At 41.6% G+C, this 11833-nt stretch overlaps 1 long non-coding RNA gene across 1 annotated transcript; it reads left to right on the top strand.

Annotated features, from left to right (window-relative positions):
* Window positions 1–646: 646 nt before the first annotated feature.
* Window positions 647–11663, top strand: LOC106566031 (uncharacterized). Its single transcript, XR_014379803.1, has 2 exons — window positions 647–2127; window positions 10268–11663. It is a non-coding gene; the product is annotated as an uncharacterized LOC106566031 (long non-coding RNA).
* Window positions 11664–11833: the final 170 nt, after the last annotated feature.

Below are 11833 nucleotides of genomic sequence, written 5' to 3'. Positions count from 1 at the left end.
AGTCTAGAGTTGTATACAGTAATTCGGGTGAGGCATTCAGAACCTGCTGTGAACTCTAGAGCAAACAGCCATGAACCTCACGAGAGCCTGTCCTGCCTGTCTGCCTGCTCTGCCCTGCCTGCCTTAAATACCTTGCCTGCTTGTCTGATTGCCTGCTTGTCATCTTGCCTGCCTGCTTGTCTGATTGCCTGCTTGTCATCTTGCCTGCCTGCTTGCCTTGCCTTCCTACTTGCCTTCCTGTCTGCCTGCCTTGCCTGACACATCTGAAATGGAGGACAAGAGATCCAGGAAGTAGCGCTACATTAGAGAACAGCCTGCATTTTCTCTCACACTCTCTGCTGGGCATACATACACATGAGAGACCAGAGCACACAGTCCTATTGTTACTGTTAATAAAACTGAAAAAGATGGCTGGTTACTGTGCACTGCCTGAACTGGCAATGCCATAAGAGGGATGCCTGAGTGTGGCCACTGCCCCTGAAGCTTTCCCAATTGAGGGTGGAGTGAGAGAGAGAGCAGGGAGCCAGCCCGAGCTGACTAACAGAGACTTAGAAGCAGGCAGCACTCTTTTGAACCGCTGCCAACGGAGGCTGGCCCAGGCCATTGCAGCTGAAACTTTTACAAGCTCACTGCTGGTGAGCAGGAAGAGAGGGACACAGAGAAAGATTTGTAAAGGGAGTATTCTCCAGTTCCTCTCTGCGCTCGCTCCTGAAGTTTTGGCAACCGTATATCTTTCTAGATAATTGTTAGGGTTTATTAAAAGGGGAATCTATACAAGAAAACATAAAACACATTGGGAGGAGTGTGTATGAGGATTGAGATACATTGAAGGACAGAAATAAATGAGAAAATAACAAAAGAGCAGACGATGTCAAAGAGAGAGCTGCCCGGGATAATGCCTGCGAAAAGAAGAGCATGATGACATCACAGAGAGCAGCCCAGGATAATGCCTGAGAAAAGAAGAGCTTGATGACGTCACGGAGAGAGCTGTCCGGGATAATGCCTGAGAAAAGAAGAGCATGATGACAGTTCTTGCCTGCAGCACTTGTTTATCTGACATACTGTATGTGTCTATGTCTCTCTCTGGTGGACATACAGAGGAGGAAGGGGGGGAGACACTTTTTGGCACAGTGACACTGGATTATTTTGGTGACTTAAATTTTTCTTGGCATGAAGTCCCACGGAACTCTGTCATTGTATTTATTTTACTACTGCCGTCTGTTCCCAGAAGTTTTCCTCACCCTCAGTGTTGCTTCAATTCAAAACAAAGACACAGGCAGGTGCAGAACAGCTACAGACGTCTGTAATGACTACCGAAAATGGGAATCGTGAGGCATGTACTACCTGGGACTGATGCCAACTGCTGACAAAAGGCTTCACTGCACGCTCTGCAGTCTTTAACTCCTCCTCTTCTTCTCCCCAAATGCAGCGGAGATCTCCAGCATTGACTTGTTTTGATATAATAAGTCTGGCAAAGCTTTTTGGGGTGCAAGAACCGATGTGAGTATTTAATTCTGATACCTATCTCCGCCTTCGTGGGTTTTTTCCTGCTCCCTCTGCCTCAGTGTGTTACTGTGAGGTGTGTTGATGATGATAGACTGTCAGTCTCTGGGTTTAAGGGCCTTGTGAGGTGACTTTGTTTCATTGTTCCTTACAGACACTATTTTAGAGAGGATTTCAAAGTTCAAGAGCTCAATTTACGCTATCGAACACTTTCAGCTCTAAGACAAAATATGATTTTGAGCAGGCTGTTGTGACCTCATGCTCTCTCTCTCTCTGAATCTCTCTCTCTCTCTGCAGCTGGACCAAAGTGGACAGGGAGATAGGAGGGCAGGGAGAGAGGAGGGCAGCGAGAGAAGAGGGCGGAGAGAGAGAAGGGCAGGGAGAGAGGAGGGCAGGGAGAGAGGAGGGCATGGCAGAGACTGCTCTCAAGCCCCAACCCCTGTTCGAGTGGTGTTGCTCGCCAGCACGCCGCTCAGCCTTTCCCTCATTCTGCAGGGGAAAGAGAGGGATGTGGAAACGCGCTCTCTTTTCTTCCCACCCTTTTTTCTCCACCAACATGGCCTGTTCCCCTCGGGTCATGTCTGCCGAGATCCCTGCTCTGTCCTTTACAAAATCTACCTCCAGGTATTTCCACGTTTAATACTGCTTCTTAGCCAGCGCCCTGCAACTCTATTTTTTCCATTTACCTCTTCTTTACTCCTATCTTTAATCTTTTATCTTTTCCTCTTTTCCACCATCATCTTCCTCCTGTACACGTGTCTGCCTCGCCCCCGCCGCCTAATCTCTGCCATTACTGTACGGTAGAAATTAAGCAGATTTTTGTATGAAGAGGTAAAGAGAATTAGCTAGACGACGAGCATATTATGCACTTTGTTAACACAGTGAAGCTTGCTACAGTGATAGCTATTCACTTCAGGGTCAAACGTTTAGCGCATGAGGCATCCGCTCAGGACGAGATGCATTCTTTTATATTGAATGTGATGGACAGCTTTGTTTGTGTAGGACGTTTTAGGTAGAACAGTCACCTGAGGATAAAGACATAGGCCTCTTAGTGGTCTCATGGCTGGCTCTGGCCTTTCAGGCTTTTAGTCAACAATAACATTTAATGTATCGTTATGAGGCAAAGAAAGCCTAATCACACTACTCTGCCATAAATCCTATAGCCCTAAAAAGAAACAAACTGCACCAGCGCTGCCTCTCGAAGGTTTAAAAGGGAAGTACTTTGAGATAAAAGGACTTTTGCATATTTACACTGCGGTTTACCTTTCTCGCAGAATTCAATTCCATAAGGTTTAAAACATAGTGAAAAATCAGCAACCAGTCTCCTGCATTGTCTGTTGTGGAGGAAACACTATACAAACACTATACAACTGGTATACTATACAATACTATACAAACACTATACAATTGGTATACTATACAATACTATACAAACACTATACAATTGGTATGATCAAAAGAAGATGACTCTCACAAAAATAGAGCAGCTCTATAGTGAACATAATAAAGTCAACAAGTTGGCTCTAGTATTATCGGCCACAATGTGAATATGGACAGTTTTGTTATTTTGATTATATTCAGAAATTCAAAGTCACTTACAATGTGTCTGTAACATATTTACTGTATGTCTGCACACACAAACAGTTATGATATGCTGATGTTTTGGATGATTTGATATATAAAACATTTGAGACCCTGATCTTAATGTTTTTGCATTAACTATTATGATAGTTCAAGCAATAATACAGTCACATCTCAAAATATAACTATTTAGAAAGCCCTGGAGGCTGTGTAACACAAAAGCTCTCTCTACCAAATGTGTTAAAAAGTGAAACAGAGATGTCAAACTAAATTAAAACATTAAATGAGCTGATAAGGAATGGGGGGACTACTTCTTTGGTAACTAACGGTCTGTTAGTTACTGCTGTTACCTACAGACCTGTCCAGAAACCAGTATGAACCAGATCATTCTGATGCAAGCAATGTTCTATACATGAAGGGGTTCGTAGAGTATAGTATGATTTTAGGGTCTCAATTTCAGCATTTCTGCACTCACAATGTAGCTTTAAGTTGTTATTGTTGGCATGTCACAAATAAGATCATGCAGAAATGATCACGTTAATAGAAGAAGAAAAAAAGGTCTGGATTTGATGTTGAAGTGGCTCGTGATTATTAACAGTAGCTCTGCTTTCAACAAAGGGACGTCAAAAGTCGACATTTTATCAGTACACGTACACTTACTACAATGCACAGCATTAATAAATTGCTCATGTAGCCAAGGCCTACACTCTTTTCTCCAGTTCTAGAATATTACCTACAGTCTATTATTTGCTTAGTGTGCGAGTGTGTTTGTGTATGTGTGTGTTTGTGTGTGATGGTGTGTATGTGCATGTTTGTGTGTGTGTGAGAAAGATAGAGAGCACGTCATACAGAAAGCCAAAGCTACAGTAAGAGAGAAATATTAAAAAGGGGTGGGGGCAGGGAAGAGACAGAAAATGAGCTCCTCCTCCCCTTGTTCGTTGTGTTCTCCTCAGATGACTCCTCCCCTTGTTCGTTGCGTTCTCCTCAGATGACTCCTCCCCTTGTTCGTTGCGTTCTTCTCAGATGACTCCTCCCCTTGTTCGTTGCGTTCTCCTCAGATGACTCCTCCCCTTGTTCGTTGCGTTCTTCTCAGATGACTCCTCCCCTTGTTCGTTGCGTTCTCCTCAGATGACTCCTCCCCTTGTTCGTTGCGTTCTTCTCAGATGACTCCTCCCCTTGTTCGTTGCGTTCTTCTCAGATGACTCCTCCCCTTGTTCGTTGCGTTCTCCTCAGATGAACTTGTCATGTAACTTGATGATGTGTTCTTTTGGAAGCCAGGCCATTCATATCCCCTGTTATTTGTGTCTCCTCCCCCCGGTTACAGTGATCCACTGGTTACCAGGAACAAAGTCTCATTGCCTTCATCAGGAACTATAAGCATACTCAAACAATCCGATTTGACAATACTTGAAGGCCAATGAGAAGTAAAAAAATAACAATATTGAAAGTTATGTTTAACTCTGATGTATCCACTGCTACAAAATCGAGGGAAAAGTTCTGGATTTAAGTGAACATATTTTATTGTTCGATGGAAATAGGAGTAGACCATATAACATGGCTCTGAAAAAGAACAATAGGTGTTATCCTAACAAAATTAAATCAAATCAAACTTTATTTGTCATATGAGCCGAATACAAAATGTGTAGACCTTACCGTGAAATGCTTACCAGCAGTGCAGTTCAAGAAGAGTTTAAAAAAAAGAATAAAAAGTAACATAATAACATAACAATAATGAGGCTATATACAGGGGGTACCGGTACCAAGTCAGTGTGCAGGGTACAGGTTAGTTGAGGTAATTTGTACATGTAGGTGGGGGTGAAGTGACTATGCATAGATAATAAACAGCGAGTAGCCGCAGTGTACAAATTGGGGGGGGGCGGTCAATGTAAATAGTCCGGTGGCCAGTTGATTAATTGTTCAGCAGTCTTATAGCTTGGGGGTAGAAGCTGTTATGGAGCCTTTTGGCCCTAACAGCTTATAAACTTGAACTCAGTATAAGACCGTAATTGTCAAATTTGGTATCAATATTCATAAGGCCTGTATGAAATGAAATTCTTTGTTTTCTTTGAAACAAATCTATGGGGATGAATATTGAACAAAGTGAAAGATGTATCCATTAAATGTTAATCATCTAGGTCTGTTCATGATTTAGTGCAGTTAGTTGCTGCATGTTATTAGTGTTACAACAAATAGGGGTTGCTATGCCAGGTCGCAGTTGCAAATGAGAACTTGTTATCAACTAGCCTACCAGGTTAAATAAAGGTGAAATTATTATTATTCTTTTTTTAAATGCCACCCTACGCTGAGGCCTCCAGAGACCACAGGATGGAATCGAACAAGGTCAATGCCAGATATACTTCCTGTTTGGGGTCCGCTATTTTTGCAACCAGGACATTATCCTAGGATTGAGCCGATTTACATGATGAATAATTTCTGTCGTTGTTAATGTAGGGAACAGAAGTAGGCTACTGTACTATACAAAAGTGTACTTGCTTTAGTCTAGACATATAGTGTTTAGGTACCACACTAGGCTCAATAGGATATATAGTGTATCTATGCTGGAGGATTTTACAACTCTCCTATACTAGGCTCAATAGGATATATAGTGTATCTATGCTGGAGGATTTTACAACTCTCCTATACTAGGCTCAATAGGATATATAGTGTATCTATGCTGGAGGATTTTACAACTCTCCTATACTAGGCTCAATAGGATATATAGTGTATCTATGCTGGAGGATTTTACAACTCTCCTATACTAGGCTCAATAGGATATATAGTGTATCTATGCTGGAGGATTTTACAACTCTCCTATACTAGGCTCAATAGGATATATAGTGTATCTATGCTGGAGGATTTTACAACTCTCCTATACTAGGGTCAATAGGATATATAGTGTATCTATGCTGGAGGATTTTACAACTCTCCTATACTAGGCTCAATAGGATATATAGTGTATCTATGCTGGAGGATTTTACAACTCTCCTATACTAGGCTCAATAGGATATATAGTGTATCTATGCTGGAGGATTTTACAACTCTCCTATACTAGGCTCAATAGAAAATTGAACTGAGAAGAAAAGATGTGGAGCCTGAGTCTGGTATTAGCTGAAAGGGTAGACTGGAGAGTTGGAACATGAACACGAGGAAGACACTGAACGTTGACTGCTTGGCTATGGGAAAGGAAAGGCACACCACGTCCATAGTACTGTACAGAACAATATGGTGGTATTTTTGTTGTTGTTGCAGAGGTTGGTTATGTACATGCATACTTAAGATTGGAAGTAAATGCTGATTGACTCAAACAGTACACTGGCTTAATAATGCTGACGGATTTAAAGCAAAAACATTTTTGAAAGCAGTATTGTCAGAACAACTCTGTCATACACTGTTTGTCTACTGGTGAATTGATCAACTGATCTCTTCTAAATCCATGTTAAATATATGTGAATACTAAATGAGTGACGTGCATTTTTTTCACCATTGATTTCATGGTTGAAAACATTGTTCATAATTGATTGGATATGTATTGAAACAGACACTAAATAACGTATTGTTCTAAACAAAATGGGCTCAAAACATTAACAGAGGCAGATGCTTGCAAACGGGCGAACTCAACGTGATAATAGCCACTTCCTTTTCAATCATTACCATACTGAAGTGGCAGGCGAACAAAGTGTTTCTAATTGTAAAGCGGAAAAAACTGTTTACATTAATTAGGCAGAAGATCATTGTAAATTCCTGGCAAATGGAGAGAGAGAGGGAAAATAAACAGGATGTGTTACAGATAGTCTCAACGGATGGAGCACACAGACAGGATCAGTCTTTTACTGCATTAGCTCTACTCTTCTCTCTGGACATTTCTCAGAATTGAAAACTTGAGCACAGGATCTAGCTGATGTTGCGATGGTGTAAGTCTAGTTCGATGCCATAGTAGTTATGGTATTGTTACATGCACGTTTTTGTTTTTTTACATGGCAGACTCCCATTGCTTCGGTGCCAATATTCCCCTCCCCCTCCCCTGTCAGTGGCGAGCATCGCCATGCTCCCTCCACTACATCAACTGCTTTTTGGTTCATTGAGATTCAGCCTGGCACACAGACAATGCCCATTTCTTGGCACAGGATATTGAAGAGAGAAGCGTACAAGATTCTACCCCAGTCTCTTCCCTCTCGGTCGTGCCCAGTGTTTTACCGATCCCCGTGGACCATCGCCAACTCATGTTAGATATTTTTCGTATTGTGCTTGTGGCAAAATACTAATCGCGAGTGATTCGTAATCCAGCTAATCCACAGTATGGAACATTAGAACCAAGTTTGTTATTGCGACGGTTGGTTTACTCTGTCCGGGCATCTTTCTATAAGGCGAAACACAGAAACAGCATTTTCTGATGATGTCTTTGTCAGATAAAGTGTACAGGAGAGGTGACAGGAAGACAGCTCCTCTCTCTTACTTACCACGGCAGCCATTTTCTTTTGTCCAATGAAGTCAGTGAGTGAGAAGCCTGGGATTTGAACAGTTGATAATAAGGATCCAGCTTTTTGCTGACTTAAACTTTTTAATGTTTGTAAGTATTATCTCTTCTCCAAGTTTAAATGTGTCTGTTTTCGTGTAGGTTATATATTATGTGCACAAATATGACTCACTGTCTTGTATGATATTGACATCTACCAAGCCTGCAGATCTGTATTTATATAATTAGGACATACGGTCATACAGGTATAACACTTCTCCAAATCCAAATATACTCAATCATATTATGGATTCTCACCGTCAGTCCCATCACCTGTTGTCATGTATCCAGTCTTCAGGCTTGACAAAAACCTGTCCCAGAACTATGAGGCCCATCATCCTCATGAAGCACTGTTCAGTGGGTAGTTACTGCATACCAGCACTTCAAACAGAAGGATGGGTTTCATATAGAAAAATGGTATGCAAAAGTTTGTGTAGCTTCTTCGTACTAAACTTGCTACCAAAACTATACAAGTGATTACTGCAACCTTATCTTTGATCAAGTGTTACCAATGTGCTACGCTTGTTTTCTTAAGATATTTTACCATTTTGAAATTGACCACTATCTTATTTCCTTTGTTAAACTTCCGGTCTGCGTTGTTAATTATTCATAAACAACCAGAAAATCATCAATGAAGAAATGTGGAGTTACTCCAACAAAATCCAACTGAAAATGCATTTCAAAATGCATTTCTTATTTGACCTTATTAAGACATCTAAATAATTGTATACTCACAGCCTGGAAATTGAATTATTTTTCTCTAACTTCAAGATCGAAATACCTCAAACTAAGGTAAACTTCATAATACATTCATGTATCAAGTTAGGATTCACAAGTTAGGGATTCACAAGTTAGGATTCAGCCCTAAGCCTTTAATCACGTATTTTTGTCAATAGAAATCAGTCCCCCTCAGTCTGTCTCATCTATGTACACTGACCAGTCAGAAGAGGCTCTTATTTGGCGTCTAATTAATTCAACATCTCAATTAAGACCTCCACTCCATCCCTGCCCCACTGCCTTCTCATTCTCCCCCACAGAGCAGTCCCTGGCACTCCTACACACTGCCTCGCAGCCTGCCAAAACATTTCAATCACTGTCTGCCTTAATTAGGCCAAATAGGAATTCAGAATGTTAATGAACTGCCCTGGTGCCTTTCAGAGGATATGGTTCACATGCTAATTTATGCAAAGCGGCGGGGCCTCTTCATGGTTTGACCATCATCTACCGTAATACTGCCTGAGCTGGCCCAACCCACCCAGCCGAAGCATGGCCCTGGGGGGCGCGGGCTGCACTGCCCAGCTGGTACTTCAAACTCTAGTTGGCACAGCTAACACTGAGCTCTTTTTCAAAGAGCTGGAAATGGCTTCCACACTGAGAAAAACAACCACAGTTTTATTGGGGACATTTGAGACTCTCTTGTTATGGTAGAAATGATATAAACATCTTTATAGTTCACTATCAAATACCATGTCAGCATAAAAACAATGGAATTTTATCAGTTTTCATTCACCTTCATCTCTTCGAAATGATGGACGCTGCAAAGTGATAAATGTAATTGAGCTTAGTCACCATTTACAAGTAAAACAGTCAGACCCAGCTGAGATTCAATCCAATGAATTGAAAGAAGCAGTGGGAGAGTTTCACAGGTTTCTGCCCCACAGATGTTGTCACTTAAGAGTGCCAAGCAACTCCCTAAAATGGCCAAAGCACTACTATTTTGTTTACGTCCGGTTCCCTTCCTTCCTTTGCATTGCTTGCAGGCTATCCACACAGTTCTGTTCACCATATCCACACAGTTCTGTTCATGCTATCCACACAGCTCTATTCAGGCTATCCACACAGCTCTATTCGGGCTATCCACACAGTTCTATTCGGGCTATCCACACAGCTCTATTCAGGCTATCCACACAGCTCTATTCACGCTAGGGGGAGGCAACTGGGGGTTAAAATTCAGCTTTTTACTTCTGCCTGTTAAACAGCGAGCTACCGTAAGGTTGTAGGGCTGGAAAGAGCCAAGTTTCTAAAGAAAATGGGCACTAATTCCTGGCACAGCTCTCCTTTATTACATGCCACCTTCTCTGAATGCCAGTGAGTTACGTTTTAGACTCGCACAAATTAACACACTTTCCGTAGCGACTGCATTCTTTTGTTATTATTTCGTTCATCTTTTGACCTAAGCTACCTTTAGCGATTCCGTAGCGATCAGATCACTTGCCTGCTTTTCTCTATAACTGTCACAGTGACACAGACACACACCTGTCGTTGCCTTAATACGAACTGATGAATCTTCAGGTTCAGCTCCACAGCTCACACAAAGCAAAGCAGTTGAACCAGGCCCAGGTTTAAACATCAGAGCCAAAACCAAAGAGGAAATTGCTCCTTGGAAGTAATTCCCTATAAAACTGTTACCAGACTAACTCTTCAGTCCGTAGTGGGGGATGTCATTTGAATAATCTGGACCTGTGCCGAGTTTCTGTTTATGCCTGATTATTCAAGTTGGTTAAATCTACTGTCCTGTGGTGTGTCTGAATGTATGTGTGTCTATGTGTGACCATTTGTTTGAATGCAAATGTGCAATGTGTGTATGTGTTTATTATGTACAGTAATGATCAACCACTAAACATACAAATGCTCTCTCTCTCTCTCTTTCTATTTCTCATTCTCTCCCAGTTTCCCAGTAGAAGTCCTGACCTCCTCTCCGGGTTGATGATAAACAGAGCACCTGTCCTTGAGACTGAGGTAGTAGATTGAATAGTTGTGGGGTATATGTCCTCCCTCTGACATAACTATACAATCTACTGTCTTTCCTAAGGAGACAGACCAGTCAGCAATACCCCTGAAGCCAGACCATTTTCCCCTGGCTGTCCCATCCATCTCCCCAGCCTGCAGCCTGTCTGTGTTCTGTGGGGAAGTTAAAAATTAGCATATCACATCCATTCACTGAATGTTCCAGGACAACATGAGGATGTGCAACATTTCCTCTGTTAGACCACCCAATACTTTATTTGGTTTAAAGCGATTGGGGCCTATTGTGATATGGCCCTATTGTGTTTGAGTGAAAGTGTGCTTTAGGGTGAGTGTGTTTGTGTTGTCGCCTCTCGCTGTATGTGTTTGAATGACATTCCCCCCTCATCCGTCAGTCTTTTAGGTGAGTGTGTCCTGGCGAGGTGAGGTAGTAGGTTGTATAGTTTGTGAAGGGATAGAATCCTATTCAGGTGATAACTATACAGTCTATTGCCTTCCTTGAGAGGAACAATGACCGTCTGCAGCGATGAGGAACTCCACAGAAAGCTGCTTGTTGAATTCCTCTGTGCATTGGATGCAATCTTACTGTGGTAAAGTGACAGAGGGAGCACTGGTGTATTTATTATAGTTTGCTAGCGTCACCTAGTGGCGAAGGAGCAGCAGGACTCCAGAGACATTCCACCTGAAGGTTCCCGTAGGCAGGGGTGGAAAGAGAACTGAAATATCCTACTCAAGTAGGAGTACTGTTACTTTCAGCAATGCAAAATAAAGTGCATAAAGAATAAAGTTGGCAGACTTCAATATACTTCATATTCCAGAAAAAAACATGTCTCATTCTTTCACCCTTTCAATCCATCATTCACCCCTCTGTTACATCTTACTTATCCATGGGACCGGCTGACATTCCCTCACTCACCGATTCACACTCTTTCCCTCGCCCACTCACAAACTATCTTTTCCCTCACTCACCAGAGGTGGAAAGAGTACTGAAATATATTACTCAAGTAGAAGTACTGTTACTTTAATGAAAATACAATAACAACAGAGTACTCAGAAAAGCTACTCAATTACAGTAACGAGTGTAGTTGTAATGATTTACTTTACACCTCTGCTCATAGGTTCACGACTCAGAGCAGGAAGTAAAGAATATGAAATTAACTTAATAGAGAATGCATGAGTTTGGCATAATCTAAACTATAAGGGTTGGTTCTCCAGACCTAAATCAAGCCCTTTTTCAGTATTGTAGTACTGTTACAAGTCAACATTATTCAAGGTTCTATGAATGAATAAAGGTTAAATAAAGCTATGAAACTGGCCTCTATATTTTACTCTGAATTTTGAAGCAATTCAAGACCTCAGATTGCTCCTATTTTTAGGGCTTCTACTCTTTAGCTTGTACATAAATTATCTTTCTCTTGTATATAATGTCATGTGGATTATAATGTTTTGCATAGACATACCACAACCGTGGACGAAACTACATCTACCGCA

This window comes from Salmo salar, chromosome 12 (genome assembly GCF_965601325.2).
Source record: "Salmo salar chromosome 12, fSalSal1, whole genome shotgun sequence".
Taxonomy (NCBI): Eukaryota; Metazoa; Chordata; class Actinopteri; order Salmoniformes; family Salmonidae; genus Salmo; species Salmo salar.
This window is presented reverse-complemented; position numbering and strand designations above follow the sequence as displayed.